Consider the following 19,002-nt stretch of genomic DNA (forward strand, 5'->3'; position numbering starts at 1 on the left):
ACCGGGCAGGTTGGTACATATTGCTGACAGACGCGACGTAGTACACGTGCAGTGCCCAGGTAGTGGGGGGGACCTGTGCGACATCGTCTGTCTCGTCTTTGTGTACTACGTCGCAACTGCAACATTGTTCTTCCCTGAGAAGTTCTTCACTGAAGAGCTGAGTTGGTATTCGCTACGCCGCCTTGTAATGATGTGAAATATTAACGTACACAAATGAATGTTCCGCGAACACCCCTCGCTCGAACTTTTGACCCTCTACCGCTTGTAGTCGTAAAGAAACTGGGTGGCAACACAGGCAATGTGTACTTTGTGGAAGGCATCAGAATATATCTGTTGTTGTTGTTGTTATGTATTTTGTGGACGCACAACAAGACAGAGCTGTTACCGCTCGGGACCACGTACATTTCACGATTTGAACTGTACTAACGTCCCCTGGATCGTCTGGCGTCGAAAATTTCCCCACAAATGCGCGAACCACCCTATAGAGATACGACTATCCTCATCAGATTGCATCCCATGTAGATGACGAGCACATACTCCTCAGATGGGAGCGATGCACAACAAGTGGCAAGTTAGCTAGGCCTCGGCTAACCTCTCCATAATCCCGTACAGAACAAACAAGTCGTGCAGTGCATTGGACAGACACGTCAACGGACCTGTCGACATGGAAAAAAAAAAGAAGAAGAGAGTCTGACTGACCAGTCGCCTGTGGACAAGCTGTGTTCCACTTTGTGATTTCCTTCCCCGGGACTCTCATGGGACTCATGGGACTCATGGGACTCTCATCCCTCTAGAAATCTGGTAGTGAAACCTGCCGTCGTAAGAGCGCTGGGGTAGCCAACCGAACATAGCGTTTGCACAATCTCTCCATATTTTTGTTCCTGTATTTTTTTCCCACGCCATCCTCACTATCTATAGTTGTTCCTCTTTCAAATCTAATCAAACCGCAGTTTAACGACAGGCTCCGCTGACCTAGTGGTGTAACGATGTGCATTATTTCTTTCGTTTTTTTTTTCTTACTCCGTGTTAGCGCCGCGAAGCAACTGCGGCTACAAGCGGCGTACAGACGTGGACATCTGGAGAGAGGACAGCAGGAAGGAGTGGAGGACATGGGGGCTAGTATGCGTCGTAGCTTGGCAGACTTCAGGGGAACTGTGCGAGTATTCGTCTAGAATGCCCGCCGGAAAACCTAGGAAAAACTTCAGACAGCACAGCTGGTGGTGGGATTCGAACCCGCCACCTCCCAGTCTTCCGCACGACCTTGGCTAACGCTGCCTTGGCTTGGCTTGAATGCACCAACGAGCGGATGCTTTTTACGCACTTGGCGATGCCGCTGGTAACAACGTACGTATCGAGCATATTTCTCGTGCTTGGCATGCCTAATATTGATGCGAAACCACGTAATAGCGTTGTCTGTGACGGCCTTACGCGAAACGTGCCTGCGCTTTTTAAGACGGCTCCGCAAAAACCAGTTTTCCCAATCTATACTGCCACAGAAGCCAGCAGTACACAGCAGGTATCGGCTGCTAGAAAGCTGTTATAGAGAAAATATTCCTCGAGGGAGTGAGCACGTAAGTGCCTATTCTCGGGATACATGATTACGTAATTGGTGCAGCTTCGATTGCTACGGCCAAGGATATATATGAAGGAAGTCTGAATCATGTACGGGGAATTTCATGGGGAATGTAGGGGAAAGCGCATGGCATGGACTGAAAGCAAAATAATACTATGTATATCAGTGGACGGCTACGGGAGACGACATGCGAAAGTACTTTTGTCTGTGGCCAGACTGTTCCGTACTCATACCGTGTATTCACACGAGCGACATCCCTACGGAATGTTCTAGTGAGAGAAAGCGCTAAAACTGCTAACAGGGAGCAAATTACGCCGCGTCTTATGTTCAACGTTCGCACAACGCCGAAATACCGGAAGTGACGTGCTACACACACAGCAGACGACATTTCCTACCGTCCACCCTGTCGTCTGCAACGGAATACGTCGTCTGCTGTGCCACACGATATTCCCCATGGTCAGAAGAGCACTAGAAGACATGACATTGACTGCTCACGTGACAGCAGAAAGCTATGACGTTTTGTGCATCTTCCGTTGGAGTATTCTGGGGAATGTTCCTCGTGTTACTTTCTTGCAGTAGAGGAGCAATCTCTGAAAAATCATCTATTCGTTAGCCTGAGCCCTCAGTATACTCTTATGTCACAATTTTCGTCCCAACTCCACTCATAGTTCCTTAGAAAATAATTGCGGGCAACACTGTGTCAAAGTGGTCACCAACTGCAGATTGCTTGCAAAGTACGGCAGCAAAACTATATTTCATAGTGACAACACTGGGTCTAAAACGAAATACGTTCGCTACGTGCCGGCTAAGTAAAAATCACGAGCCGTAAGCCTGTCGGGAACATAGATCACTGTTGCATTACGAATTGGGGATTACTTGCCACCAGACGTCGCTCCGAACCGTTTTGCCTGAATTTTCTGTCGCATTTCTAACTCGTTGCGCCGGGTAGAAGCAACAGGCTGTTAAACTACGCTGTCAACATAAAGTGCCTGTCTGCTATTTTACGGTATACCTTTAATGCCGCAAGCGCAGCTCATAACATATAAGGGCAGATGTGTTCTCATACACAGCTTCTTTCCTCGCCAATGCGCAAATACGAATTATCCTCATAACGGACATTATAAACATCAATGGCACAATTCACGACTTAGGTTTTCCTGGACATTTTTGCAGTCAGCTTAACGATCAGGAAAACGTTACCCATTGTTACACACCGTATAATTAGAATGATACTTCGACGATGCGAGTCTTCGCATTTCGTCAAGGTCATTTACCATTCGCGAAGCCCGGCATGAGAATTGTTACGCAGGATCTCCAGAGGCGAAGGGTCCTGGAGAAGAAACATTAAGGAGTTCGCCACTATAGACGGGACGGCCCATAATAAAACACAAATGACCGTATATGTACATACAAGGAGCCATTCTCGGAGACCAAGAGGAACCGGGGTGGTCCGTCTTGATGCACGTTTTCAGGCCTTCGGGCTATGTTATGTGGGCACAAACTACGCAAAAAGGAATGGAGGGTATAAGACTTTTGAGTAATGCGATTTTCCTCAAACGTGGATTGCATACAGCATATCCGCTGTGACAGTAGTTTGTAAACAAGGTACGCACTCCAAGGAAAAAGTACCATTTGTGTCGACCACGACCTACTACATTATAGGGACCATGTCATAGTCGGCAAACCCAATGGGGAGCCCGTCCGCACGATCCGCTAGGGACGCTACTCATCGGCACGCGAGATCTGCATCACGATTGGACGATGGAAATTTGAATTCTGAACGCGCAGAAGCGTATGCACGACTACCGTAGCAGACGACAGCAATAGCTCCTATAAAAACGCGTAGAATGATGATAATCAACCTCAGAATGAGACATCTGTGGAATATCCGCCACTTGTACAGAAATACTAAGGTAAGCTGAAGTACAAAGTATTGTAGAAGTTGAGGAAGCAATAACTGGGACGATGAGTAGCGCCATCGCACCCTTCCAAAAATGTGGCGCTGGGAAGGGATGCCTATGACATGGTCGTTATAATCTAGTAGGTCGTGGTGTCGACTTGGAGACTAGATGTACTGCCACAACTATTATTCCATGTTGGACCAAAACTTCTGCCTCAACTATTAGACCCTTTCGGGACTAAATAGACGAAAGTATATGTGGCGTTTACAGGCTATTTGCAGTGATAGGGAAAAGTTTGGGTTAGGGGTCTATACTGAGAGACAACTCAAGCGCTACATGCAGTCACAGGGGTGTATCTCTTGCAGGCAACAGGCAAAGTGAGGCATGTCGTTAAATGGCTGAATGGTTTCAGGCATTTTATGCAACGCCGGGTTCGGCCAGACATTTAACGAAATGCCTAAAAAATGGCAGGGATTTCGTTAAATGCCTATAGAGAAGAGGCTCAGGCATTTCGTCGAATGCCTGTTCGCGTCCGGCATTTAGGAAAAAGCCGGAATGTGCCAGTCGTCAGGCTGAACCAAGTAGACTTTTTTTTCCCCTTTCCTCGAACGAAACGGAAAGGTGGACGCTGCGTGTACAGTATGGTTGATTCTTTGTAGCAAGAACAGCACTCAGTCTTTTGGCGGTCGTGGGCCCCTGTGAGGGAACTGCGCCATCGCCCGTGTCTACAGGTAAAATGCCCAAAAAGCCCAGACAGCCGCAGTAACCTAACCTAACCTATCACTAAACTAACCTAATACATAAACTAGGTTAGTTTAAAATACAGGGTGTTCAAAATTAAGCTTTCACGAGCGCTACGCAAACACAGCGATGACAAGAAACCGGATGATAACTTTACGCTACTTGTGTAAGAAACAGGTGCTGCTAATTATGTAGCACCTGTTTCTTACTCAAGGAACAGAAAAAGTAGCACCAGTTTTCTTTTGTTCGCCTATTTATAAAGTGCTAGTGAAAGCTTAATTTTGAGCACCCTGTATAGGTTAAGTTTGGTTGGTGCGGCTGTGGCTTTGCATCGCCCCCATCCTTTTGAAACGGACTTGGGGAAGCGAGACAAGCTGCAACAGCTGCACTAACCTAACCAAACCTATCACTAAACTAACCTAAGACATCATGAACTTGGTTAGTTTAGTGATGTTTAGTGCGGCTGTAGTAGCTTGCCTCGCCTCCCCAAATCCGTTTCTGTAATGAAGCCGAGTTGCGGAATTGTGACGCCTACCATAGTACACTACCGCCTTTGCGTAGGTAAGGGATAGCGGTGATGGTTCTGCGCATGCCCATAATAGAAAGAGCTTCGCGCAGTGCGAAGAACCACCAATGCTGTACCTTACGTACGCAGAGGCGATAGCGCGCGATGTACAAAAGCTCTCGAATGCCCAAGCCGGCAATGGATCGGTGGTCATCCCGAAGTGTCATTTCGTGTTCGCATCTCGTTGTTAAACTGGCGATTAAATGCGTCACGAAGTTAAACTTTTCTTCAGTTTGAGGGAAGATACAGGACGAGAAGACACAAGAGACTGTCATGTTATGTTCATATAAGAGAAATGGCACACACATACACGGGGTCATGAGATGGGCGATTCTACGACCGTAAAGTCTCTAGTAAAGACTCTTACATTTCATTCCAATATCATGCACATCGTAAATATTCTATGTGATCACTCTTATACTTTATTAAAGCTGTCGCCTTCTGTTTTTTCTTTTTTTTTTTCGTTTTGCGCAGATCACTCACTGGAAAACAAGTCCATATGATTCGTTCCTTTGCGTTCCGGCTTCCACGTTGGTGGTGCCAATTTCTCCACGTTTTTCTTTTTATTCACTCACTCTTTGCATTGCGTTAGTCGTACATAGCACGCCCGAAGCATTTTGCAAGATTCCCGACCCGAACGGGCATTTAATGAAATGCCTGCGCCGCTTCTCTAAGCATTTAACGAAATGTCTGGCTTTTTTTAGACATTTCGTTAAATGCCTGGCCGAACCCGGTATTTCATAAAATGCCTGGAATCGTTCAGACATTTATCGAAATGCCTGGTTTTACCTACGCAAGCCGAGAATGCAGTCCACACACGGCGGTATCCGTGCAGACGAGGAAGCCCATTCGTGTGTTTTCATAGGGCGAATATATTTTACCTGCTTTCTTTAACAGCATGCAAAATAGGCTTGATGAGCGTCGTCTCCGACGAGTGTTTCGCAATATGATCACTGTAAAAGCAAGAGTTTGAAGCATCGGGGGCGCACTGCGTTGTGACTCGGAGGCGTCGTGCGCGGACCTAAGCCAATCACAGACGTCTCTAAATATGTGGGCGGAGCTGACCTGTATAGGAGTTGTCTCGGGGTATATGGAATGGGAACAATCGCAATAGGGGACTATATCATGCTGCAACTACTCCACAATTTACTATTTTCCCTTGAGTGTGCATATTAGACATATGTCTTCGGGCACCTTGTCACACTCACTGTCATCACTGTCTCCTGGCATCATCACTTCTCCTTCATTTACTGTTGTTGTCACACTCATTCAGGTGGGCTGATAGCTGTAACGGGATGCTGCGTTGATTCGTCGCATGCGACTCAACGCAGTTTTGACTGGGTTTTCCTCAGACACTTTCAGACATATGTCGGCACAGTTCCCTTGGAAGTAGGCCTAGGACGCGCATTCCCGCAGAGCGTTAGTCGTGACATTGCCCACCCCTGTGAGGCGGACAACGACGAGCTCTTTCAGAGGCCACAACACCACATGCTGCTCAGGTGGCCTGGGTTCGAATCTGGGCGACGGCTGTGCTGTCTGGGTGTTATACCTGGGTTTTCCTCGGACGCTTTATGTCGACACAGCTCCTTGTGAAGTCGGCCCAGGACGCACGATCACCCCCCCCCCCCTGTGATGTTCGTGACGTTGACCGCCTTAACGTAGCTGACTATATACACCAAGCAGTTCCATCACCACCACCACCACCACCACTGCTGCTGCTGCTGCTGCTGCTCATTGCGTTATGGCTTGCGACAAGTAGACTTATCACAGCTGCCACCACTGTATGTGGCTCAGAAAATCCAGAACACATCCCTCTCCATCCCCATACCACCAATCTTTCAGGACTACACCACAGTTCAGCACTTTTCCAGAAACTCATTCAACATCGCACCATGGTGGGGCTTACTCATAGCGCATCACATCATATCACAAATCGTATTTCGTCATTCGACATCAACATCGTAACCCTTCGACTTCAAAAACACATCATTCCACTTCAGTGTCACATAAAATCATAGACCATCATTCAACATGCCATTCTCCACGTCCACGATGTGATGGTGAATGATGTCCATGATGACCATCATGAGGGAATTTGCTGACCTATGCTGCAACCCCTGTACGCAAAAGAAAAAGCACCTTTATCTCCATAAAGTCTTTCCGATCTCGCACCTTCGCACACCCACTGTCCCGTGTTTCTTCGTCGCACCCGTTTCTCGTCCTCCTACTCGTCGCCCTCGTCATCCTGCTCTTCTTCCCTTCCCCATAAAGAAAGTGCGTTAATTACGCGAGTAAACATACTCAGAAGTCTCGTTTGTAAGATCGGATAGCACTCAATGTCACTTTTATTGCTCAACCGCGTTATTGCTTGCGATAACTATTCTCTCCAAGCTGCCACAACTGTAGTGGCTTGGAAAATCTGGAACACACCCTTCTCCACTGCCCACACTGCCAGGAGTGCACTCAGGGTGTCTTCAAATCGCTCGCCTTACTATGGCGACAAAATTGAAAAATAAATACTACCATAAAGCGAGTGCGTCAATTACGCGGGTAAATACTGACTTAATCCTCTTTCGTAAACCGCCTTGTCCAATAAAACGAAATCGCAACGAAGGACAGTACATCTAGTAAAGCCCGCGCCATGCCCGACTTTCCGTGTTGACAGACACAGACTTGTGTTTACGAAGCGATTGGCGCACTCGAAAACACGGAGCACATCTCGCTCTTCAATTCTGCTTGCGCAAGATCTTGCGCAACTCTCGCTCGAAGATTCAACGCTCGTCCGACATACAGCGTTATGAAAGGGAAGGTAACGAACGTCTTCTCTCGTCGTGAAAACAAAAGAACGTGAGCGACAGAAGGTTAAATTAAGCCAACAGCGACACGACGTCAGACCTCGGAAGTCCGATCCGGTATATAGAAGGCCTCACGCTGAAAGTTGAATCGTGAAAGGAAAGACCTTGCCGTGACTTATGTCGCTTACTATCCGCGGCTTTTCCGTGATTTCTTTTCCTGCGCATGCGAACCGTCGACTTGACAGCCGTCGTTGTCTGACTTCAACATATTGCTTCCATTGTGTACATGTCCGATGCAGAGTAGTTTGTCGAGTCTCAAGTGACGCAATATGTGAAGCAAGGTTCCCTGTCGGTACGGGGAAGAGTATGCTGCCAGGGACATCAAATGCTTGCCGAGGGATTAATGAGAAAGATGGAAAGCCGGCTTAAGCCGCCTGTCATTGCTTGCACTGGCGATGGCGTTAAGCAGCCATCGTTGTTATACAGGAACACGTGGAATGGGGAGGTTACTTGATGTCACTTCCTACTTTGGACGTCGCTTTGGCTTTGCTATGTATAGTTGCATCGAGGTTACTATCGAAACGACTTTCGACACTCAACTGTATACCGAGCATAGAACAGAGCTGTTCAGAATATTTTGTTAACATAATTATCTAATTACACAAGTAACTGCCCAAATTGAACTTTGCTTTTCACTAACACAATAACAACGTAAATGTTCCACGTGCAAACTATAGTTACAAGTATGTCAAACTGCTAAAGATATGTACAATCTACCATTCGTATGTACACATATCATGCAAAATTCGACTGAAAATTTGGTTGTGATTATATACACTATTGACACAGTCTGAATCCCTTGTAAGAAAACGAAGTTCCTCAGAGCAACGCGCGCCCATACTTCACGCATATGTACCGATTAGACCACTGAATCAGGAATTCCTGCTCACCTAGCGAAAAGTATCGGATGCATTGCTCGAATACGGCGATTCTGAGCTACAGCTCGACATCGGAACTTCCAGAGTACGTATGACATATGAGCTACGAGACCTGCCGAACCTTTGGTACCATCCGCATTGCATGATTCATTCCACGGAAACCTCAGGGCTACGAGAGAGTTGTTGTCTATTCCAGGGCACTGTCGAAGAACTAGATCCGACAGTGCAAGTAAGCTTTTGATGCTACATTCCATAGAGAGAACAGTAATCGAAGACTCAATAACGGACACAATAATACGGCGCTCAATAATAATGGGCAGGCAATATTCGTCGTATAGGCTTCTGTATAGTGTCCGCACATGGGTGTGCGTCAAACGCAGAATCGTACTAACAGGGCAAACAAGCTCAACTGCCATGATGAAATGAACCACAAACACAAGACTGATTCCCAAGATGCAGATTAAATAACCATCCTGAAATGAATGGTGAAGACTGCCGGGGCGCTGCGTCAGCGAGGAGGTTCAATAGCGCGCTAGCTTGTTTCATGTATGGTATAGTTCCCGCTCAACTATATAACTATATCTTGCGCATCGAAGTACAAAGCACGCTCCCATTTCCTATGCACACGCTACTGTTCTCTTTCACAAACCAGGTCTTCGGAAGTCTCTGGACAAAGTCCTGTTACCTCTAAAGCGATTTTTTTTTTCTTCCCGAGCCTCTACACATACACATGCACAGCTCCATCAACTCAAACACCGTCATCGATATGGCATGCCACCAACAATCAAACCGTCGCCTCCGCGGGAACATTCCCAGATTCCCGATTGGACACATCTGACCACGTTAGTATATCAACTCTCCTATAGCCTCTTTTATATCCACACTGGCAGTCTGTCAAGCGAGGCCGTAAATACACCTAGCAGCCGTTAATTTATACCTCCGAACGCTTCACACGTATATACCTAGGAAACCTGTTCTAGTTTCAAAGTAAACTGCTCGCGGGCAATTCCATGTGTAACGGGCTCTGAGGAATCCGTCAAAGTCGGCCATCACGCAGCCACCGTGCTATTTTAGGTCTGCCGTTCGAACATAGTGTTTTGCTATGTACGTGCAGTATGCAGACTGATTACAGCGTTGCCCGAGATATACCACGCACGCCTACCGCGAAATCTAGAACAAGGCGAAGCGCATAAAGCGCGATCGCAGCACTGATGCAAACGCATATCTAGGCTGTTTCATTCAATAAACAAACAAAGTGGGGAAAAAACAAAGAACGGTGCCTTGGTTAAACAGCCTTATTTCATTCATCGCCTTTTTAATTCAGGAAAGAGATGGGTATCGTTAAAGTATACAGTGGAATTCCGAAGCGCTCAGATGGTTTAAGATTATAGGGATTGCGTTCGGGAACGGTCGATGCCTCGGAATAGGCGATAGCTGCCTGTGCGGAAGTTGTGTAATGGTTTTCGAAAAGATAAGGACTGGATCTTTTCTCGTCTGTAGACCAGGGATAGTTTGTGTTATATATGTTACAAGCTGAGTGAAGAATTTTATCCTAGTGTTTATTGCCGAAGTATAAAAGTTGCTCACGGTGCCGAATATGAGAAAAAAACCGGAAGATTGGCACTATAGGCTGCGTAAGGCAGACTTCTCGAAATATCAGCCAGCTCCAGGACTCTACCTCCCTGGATCTTCCTTCTGTCAGGAAGACTGTACATGGCGACTATGGCAGATTGTTCATACACTATATGATCCGGGAATTTCATCGCCACAGATTAACAGATTAAACGCATGCAAGACCGACAGCGCCGTCTAATAAAAAAAAATCATTTCTTTTAATGATGAAAGAAGGAAGTCACTGAAAAGGTTAGCCAGCCTCAGATTCACAATCGACAGCACGCCATGCACGATACTAATAAAATTAATATCAATATGAGATGGATATGGAGATATTAACTCCGACGGTGTCGGGTCTAACTATTCTAATACTTATAGACAAAGAAAATGCGCTACCTAATAAATCCTGAGGCGATTTCTACATAGCAACTTTGTCAGTAATAGAGCCCAGCATACAACACTGAATTCAAATTTGACTTCAATGTGCACGAATGATTCCAATGCCACTTTGACATAACACAACCTTCTCTCCATTTTTTCCGTTTCTAACGGCCTTTCGACAACTACCTTCCAACCTGCATTCTGACGGATGGCACGCCATAAACCACACACACACAAAAAAGAAGACTCATCCCGTTGTTGAAATCCCGTTATTCTTGAAGTCACGCTCCAAACGAGCTAAGACGCACTTGCAGAAGACACCAAATGGATATGTAGCGGTTCACGAAGAAAGCCGGCAAACCGACAGAGCACGAAAGTTGCCCTCGTTGGAACACAAGCAGATACGCGTCCCTGGTTAACGAGGGCGCCGAATTTGCTGAGAAAAAGAAGCTACCGCCAGCGGAAAGAAAGAAGACCGACAATTAGTGTTACGCCTACGCTGGAACGCTAACATATATATACCCCACTTGGCAACACAAAGTAGAGCACTGTTGCCGAAAAGAATGATCTCGCCCCATTTGCCCGGCAACGCGACATACAGTAATCTCAAACTATATATGGTGTTCGTGTAATTGCTTCGTAGATCACCTTTTCGCGTTACCAGCGGCATGGCCGAGCTGGGGTTAAGGCGTCCCGCTCGTTGTTGGTAGCCAAGGTGGTGCTGAAGACTGGGAGGTAGTGGCTTCGAATCCTAGCACCGGCTGTGCTGTGTGACGTTTTCCCTGGGGTTTTCGAAGAGTTTCCAGACTGATGTCGGCACAGTTCCCCCTGAAGTCGGCCCAGGACGCATACTAATTCCCCTGTCTCCCACTCCTTCCTGCTGTCCACATCTGTACGCCGCTCGCAGCCACAGTTGCTTCGCGGCGCTCATACGGAATTTTACAAAAACTTTTCGCGTTGACATTTAGCAATTTCGTCTTGGAAATGCATAATTAAGTCAGGCACCGTAACGTCAGACATTGCAGCATTGGCAAATTGGAGCTGGAAGAGAAGCAAAATGCAGAGTGTCTCGTCCAAACGCAGTGCGACCTACGTTTCCATTTTCATCTTCCTACTTCTAATATAATCTAACGCATTGTACATCATGCCCCCCCTTCCCCCCCCCCCCCCCACACACACATAAATGAGATTATGTGAGGGGTCATTCACCGCCGCTATAACCGATATTAATTGATTGAAAAATAAAAATATTAAATTGAATACAACTGTTTCCGTACTCCCTGCCTGCAATATACGTGTCTTGCCATGTGCGAGCTTGCAAAAATGACAAGTTTTGACTTGGTTGCTTGACTCATGGTTGCTTTATGAGATATACGGAGACCGCTCCTAGCTTTTTACAGCTGCAAATAAACTAGGAAGCTGCAGATTTTGTGCCGAGTTCAAAGATAAAAGTACACATAAACATCACACGAGGCGTGAGGCAAGCGTAAGCCATGGACACCCTTTATGCTACTCGCTGCATATCCTGTAGCTGAAGAAATTTTCATGTGTTACAGGGCTGCTGAGGATCTCTAAAGCTCGCTTTGTGCACACTAAAATTCTTTACACCCTTCAGCGTGTAAAAGTGGTTTGTTTGTTTGTTTGTTTGTAAGGAAAAAAGAAACGAGGAGAAATTGAACTCGTTGAATATACATTATACACCCAGTTTTTTTTATTCCGCAGGCGCGACTAAAATGTGTAGTAACAGTTTTGAAAACGTGTTTGCAAATCACTCATCCGAAACAAGTGGGTTAATTGGGATGCACCCTCCTGAAATGGTGTTTCGGAAAATTTGATTTGATTTGCCCTTACTGGCGCAAGGACCTGAAATTGTGTTTCTGAAAAGTAAGCATCATTGAAATGGTGTTTTTTAAAAGAGTACACCATTTAGAAGGGCAAGACATCCTTCTCTATGGCGTGCAGCTTTAAAACTGTTATAGGTGTAAGACATTTACACCCGCCTGGTGTAGAACAATACTGTGATTCCTGGATGAAACCTCGTGTGCCCGTCAAGTCAAATATCCGCAGTAATTTGTTTCACACCTTTTGAGTGTAAAGGCCTCGTCCTGTCGCACATCTTTGTGCTGCAAGTTTCATATCATACAGACAGTGGCGGATCGGGCGGGGAGGGGCAATCGCCCCCCCTACACACACACACAAACCGGAGATCTGGATCCGCCCCTGCATACAGAAGGGTATTTTGTAAAACATCCTTCTGATTATTTTACATTCTAGAAAAAGCACCATTTCAAAGCACATATTCTATAGAGAAAGCGACGTTTCAGGGTATGCATTGAGTTTAAAATGCTGTTTTCAAACAGCAACTAGATAATGATGACGACATGGGGTGTTTCAGTTGAGAACCTCGCGGACACCTTTCTCAGCACCGTAATTACACCTTTCAGTTGAGCCTGCGAAATAAAAAAAAAACGGGGTTCCGATTTATATATTAAAAAAAAAACATTTCTTTTAATGATGAAAGAAGGAAGTCACTGAAAAGGTTAGCCAGCTCTATTTGTCCCTTCTATGCGTTTCAGCCTCAGAACACCAATTGCCATCCATCATTTCTTTTAGATGCTGAAGAAATTTGCTACTCCATTCCTCTGCATATGAGGGGGAGGGTGGGATACGTTTAATAGAGTGAAAGAAAAAAGGAAGAAAAAGTCTGCATATGAGCATCTGATCGCGCTATGTATATTCAGCACGACCGCATTCTCGGATGTCCCTTTAGCGATAGCAATCAACACTGCACATCTTCGAAGTGGGGAAAAAAAAAAAAGCGAGTGTCTCTTCCAAACGAGAACGAACACGCGGACGACCGACGAGATGACCAGTCCCTATGGAGCAACAGCGGCAGACAGTGTGGCTACACTGCGGAGAATGTGGGGCTTTTGCGGCCAAGTGTTTCCGCGGGATGGGCAGGTAGGCCTTGAAAACAGGTTGAAGGAATCTCGTCACGACGACGGTAGACCAGCCGGCATTGGCCGTCCTTTGTCTGTGAGTGAACCTCCGCTTCCGCGTGTTCCTTTTGCCCGCTCGGGAGTTCATTTTGAAGGCGTACGGAGGATCTGTCAGTGGCGACCCTCAAGTTGTACGCCAACACTTTAACCCTGCACTTTCTTGTGGGATGTGGTTCACTATATACGCCTTCGTAGAGATTGCGCGTAGCCTTTGTAGGACGGTATGCGCGCCGATTATAATCTTTGCGCCACGCAGAACGACCAAGCGCACAGTAACGATCTATGTATAGTCGTGCTTAAGCTAAGGACGAAGGACAACTTTATAATATATTCTTATTATATTTAACTACGAAAATAATTTATGGCACGTAAGTATGAATTGAATAACTTATAGATAAACGTTTCAAACACCATGTTGTCTTCGTGGTGAATGTAGAGTTTATTCACTGACGTCAACTCTCCAGAGGGCACTAGCTTCGAAAAGCGTGATCGCCGCTTTCAAAAAAACTTTCGCAAACTTTCTTTTTACCCTGTCTCCCTTGCACTTTGTGTATTAAAGCTTCGTTGCTGGTTCGTGAGTCCGTGTTCGTCTCGTCCTGTGTTTTCCCTCAAACTCAAGGCAATGTTAACATCAAGTCAGCACCAGCTAGCTAGCTTGCCTGCTCCTGCTGTGTTCATACACTCCTTGTTATGCGCAAAAAGTGATCAAACATTTGGAGCGAACTTGTTGTTTCTGCCTCACAAAAGACTCCGATAGGCGCTGCCCCTTTCGTCCCCCGCAACACAGATGACGTTCATTCACTTTCCAATTATAGATATGAGAATACAGCACGGACGGAGCCTTCACGGTTGTGTGCATCTGCATCGTGCGATAGACGACCGCATATTCATCAGACGATAGATTGCTACTTCCTGTAACGTACCCGGGCAAAACACTTCTGAGAAAGCAACGGACAGAAACCAGTCGCTTGCGACCATTTTTAGTACGACATCTATGGGTGACGATTGGCGGATTTCGATTGTCACGCTGCGTAATGGCGGCGATGCGGATGATTGATTCTTTGCCACGCAAAAGGAAGTTACGGTACCGTTACGTGCGCGCTCGCACGGGATACAGTTGAGTAGGGGGGGGGATATATTTATTAGACGAAAAGGAAAAAAATGAGTAGGGGATATATCACTACAATGCAGAGCAAGCGTACACGCAGACTTGTGCGTATCTTCAGAACGTACTCAAAATCCGGTATTTTAAATACTTTTTCCGGTATTTTGGTGCTCTACTAAATGTTTTTTGAGACAAGTATTTTTAAGATATTTAAAACACTTTTTTCGGTTTTTCGGTCAAACTATTTTCCTTGCTCGTCAAGCCGCATCCAGCACACTTCCCCGTCGTGTCCAGGTTTTCAGCTCACTTTCAGTTTTTTTTTAGGGAAATTCGGGTAAATGTCAATTATCCTCCTGTACAATATAGGCTGGTCCCACACTTGGTCTTGCTTGCCAATAGCCCGATCCCTTCGTCAGAAAACGGTTCCTATGCATATATTGCCAGGTGAATCGGTAACATCTCATTACGGCCGAAGTCGGTGAATCCCCAGGGGATTAGGTAGAAGAGAATCCCAGCATTTATTTCCTTGGTCACCAAAGCAAGAAACACGCGCGAGAGGTCGAAAGACGCGAGCTGACATACAGGAGGCATTACGAAGCTTTGAGTCCGAACATATCACCAAAGTTTACTTGAGCTCAATAAAGTACATCAAACACTACTTGACACCAAGACCTTGCAAAGACCTTGTGCTGGGTCATTCACCGTCGTTACGCAAGAGAAAAAATGTATCATTCGTCGAACAAAAAAAAAAAAAAAAAAAGCTGCTTATAGGTACTGGCATTTTATTAAATATTGAAGTCCAAAATTGTCAGCTCGACTGGGCTTTTTCGAAAAAAAAAAAAAAAAAACAGTTACGTCTGAAATGCCGCAGTACTCTGCTTGGTGGTATCTGTGTACGCTGTGGTGTTGCCTCTTCTGAATGATGATCCCATGACGCAGCATCCATAAAGTTTCAATGAAGTCTTCCATACATAATCCTAGCCAATTTGCATACCTTTTACATTCGCATAACGCAGCAATGATCAAGTGATGCACGTATATCGAAGTGAGAGTGTCGCTTCTACAATCCTCTTTTTTTTTTTTCAATCATCATCATCATCATCGAGAGTGTCGCTTTATAGCGAAGGAGCCGAAGCTGCGAGTGTGCACGGGGGGGGGGGGGGCTAGGGGGGGGGGGCTCGAGCCCCCCCTACCTGCCACGGACCGACCCACACAAATCGTGCAAATCCGAGAACATAATATATGTGTGTTGAGGGGGGTAGGGGGGGTCCAGTGTGACAATCGCGAAATTTCTTGCAGTTCATGACGTCTATCTAAGAAGCACTCCTGAATGGTTTTCAAAGTATGAGCTTTTCAAAATACTTCCAATCTCATGACACCACCTCATTGGTCATGACAGCCTATACATGTAATCGTACTGTGAACGTCGAATTCAACTATTTTCGTTACTTTTTTTAATCCTCAGTTTGCAGTGTGCACAAGTATGTGTGTTGTCGACACAGGATCAGCGGGGGGGGGGGCGAGTTTTCGTATCGAGCCCCCCCCCCCCCCCCTACCTTGGAGGTCTGGCTACGCCACTGGGTGTACTGGTGACCTAGCATCGCGTCGAGTTTTCAAAAAGTGCTGAAGAGCCCAGCACAGGAAAAGAAACATTAATTTCGCATCTAGCGTATTTTTGTTAGCGTAAACGTCTAGCGTATTTTTTTGTAACATCCAGACTCAGACTCATTGTTTCCTTCCAAGCTTTGCTCGTACAACGGCACATTGTTCGAATTCAACAAGGAACAAAAGTATGGAGAAAACTCTCGAGGACATCCTATCTGTACAAGCTTCGCACTCCGTCAATGCGGAACCAGCTATGGAATGTTATTTGAAAACTCGCGGCTCCGTATTTACTGGCGCGTCGACACTTGGCAGAGAGCTTGTTTTTGACTTTACGTCCTTGACAAGTCATTCGTGACTGAGAGATGCCGATTGTTAAAGACAGTGCGTCACCGGTATGTTAACTCTTCTAGCCTTAACATTCGAGCTGTAGAACACGGTCTTGCTTCCCGACTATAGCGTTCAAGCAGAAGAAAAAGAAATGAATAACTTAGACGAGTGGAGCAGGACACGTGCGGGTTAAAACAAGTGAAGGTACACGTCATAACGTCATCCTATGTGTTTGCGTGTTCTTGTGTGCGTGCTGCTTGAATACAGAAGTACGACAAGACAGGTGTGTTTTCTTTCCAACTCAAGATACACGTCAGTAAATTATGAACAAGTTTTTCCTTGCCCCTGAAAGCATGAACTGGGCTCGACAATTTTCTCGAGGACGTAGTACATTATTTCTAGAGAGTAGTCGGAAAACGTGAGCGCTGCCAAGCGGGAATTGGGAGACGTTTATTACAGTTTTGAGAAAGGAAAATCTGCCGCATATATTGAATGAACTGAATTGACTGTACTGAAAAAAAGTAAAACCTGGGGATGTGCACTTCATCAGCATGGATGATGTTGACAATTCGCGGCTTTACACCGCGAGACAACTAGGATCAGCGTGGATGCTGACAGCATGTTGTATATTAATGAAAGCAATGAAGCAAAAAAGTGGAGTTAAATGAGGGATGTGACTTCGATGACAGACTGACAGAACGTCATCAATGCAATAGAAAATCCTAGAGTCACTAACTAGCTATTGTGAGAAACCCTTTTATTTAGCGACTCGTAACTATTTATTTAGCGACTCGTAACTATTTATTTAGTAACTCTAGAAAATCCAAGAGCTGAAGAACCCAAAGGCTCAAAGTACTTTTTCTGCTCCGATATCCCCAAGAAAGGCCGCGACGTACACATTGTTTCTGGTCTATCATGTGCCTGGGTAAACTTATGGTGATGTGATAAAGAAAAAAATGGGGACGTGAGTTTCGACGAAGTCGAACTGGCTACCCCGGTACGCTTACACACAGAAAGTACAAACAGATGATAATGGTAAACTTATCACCAACATGGTTTTGTAAGCTCTAGCAATAATTGCTTGGTCTCGATTATTACTAATTTGCTTTAAATATTAACCTAGTCGTAAATCGAAATTTCAGAACTACGCTGTCTACCACAGCTGTCCAAACCATAGCAACGCAAACAAAACAGATAAAATCCAAGAACATACGTTCGACAACTCATACTGGCCGCCGTGAAAGGCAGTCCCGCCGACGGGAACGTTTTGCAGCCGCTATACAGCTCAGGTAGAGTACAGTAGATTCTTATCGCCATCGGAAAATGGCACAAGTAGCACGCGATGCAGGGACACACTCGAGTGATACTCAAGCTTCATCAGCGCAATGGCACACTTTACTGAATGGCAAACAATCGCCTCGAAAGGAGACTGATGGCGCAATCCACGGAGGCACGCGAGCACATAACGCTCAATCCTACGTCTCTTTGCGTGGTGGGCGATGTCACAACGCTCGTATTAGCGAACTCGAAACGCATAACGATCAGGGTAAACGATGACGAAAGACCGAGCGTTGATGACAGGTTGTTCGCAGAACACATTTCATACATAAACCCTTTTGTATTTGTCTTGTGAACGGTTACGGAACTGTATGTTGGTATTTACTAAAACGGTGATTTTCTCACTGCCATGAAAACAAAGGAAATGGAGAAGGGAGAAAGGAAAGAAGGTTAGGTTGGGGTGTAGTAGTGCTTTTCGGGTTGAAAGACCAGACAGCAACTCCGATATTTCTGCCGTTATCGGAAATACGGGAGTCACGAACGGACCACGACGGGCCTCCTCCCGAGACACTTGTCACTTATCCATCCTTGCGAAAGACAAACGGTAGCGATAACACCGACGAAGCCGGTAAATGTTCTATCGGCAGTCGTCGACGTTGCCAGAGGCATTATTTATAGCGTACCAATTTTTTTAGACCAGCATCTACAGGCATCGTGTAGTACATTTAGATTTCAAGTTATATAGGACTGTCAACAGAAGCACGCACATGGGCAAACTTTCTCTGGCGCATCTCGTTTCTTTCACTTGCAGATATTGAGCGGTACCTTACATTGTGAGCACATTGTTGGCAAATATTGGCTGACCTCTCTCAACAATTAAAAACAACAGCAGCAGCAACACATTGTTCAGAGTAACTGAAAAGCTCAAGAAACGTGTCCAGCGCCTATGCATTCCACCCATCACACACATACTCCGAAAGTGTCACGGCCTTCGACCCTTGACGAAACGCCCCGCATAAATTTCGCACCTCCATTTCTTCTCTGCATTCGGGCCTTCACCTGCCAAAGCACCCGACCAAGTTCCATCAACCTTACTCAACCTTACCCCGCTCCCACAAGAACCAACCGCTTCCTGTCCGCTCGCTCGGGAAGGTCAAGCACGAACGCCTGCCAATCGACC

At 45.9% G+C, this 19,002-nt stretch overlaps 1 protein-coding gene across 1 annotated transcript in view; it reads right to left on the bottom strand.

The window, feature by feature from the left end:
• Positions 1-19,002, bottom strand: part of LOC135391200 (hillarin-like) — an 86,438-nt gene that overhangs the window by 66,607 nt on the left and 829 nt on the right. The gene's annotated exons all lie outside the window — the stretch shown is intronic.

This window comes from Ornithodoros turicata, chromosome 4 (genome assembly GCF_037126465.1).
Source record: "Ornithodoros turicata isolate Travis chromosome 4, ASM3712646v1, whole genome shotgun sequence".
NCBI classification, from domain to species: domain Eukaryota; kingdom Metazoa; phylum Arthropoda; class Arachnida; order Ixodida; family Argasidae; genus Ornithodoros; species Ornithodoros turicata.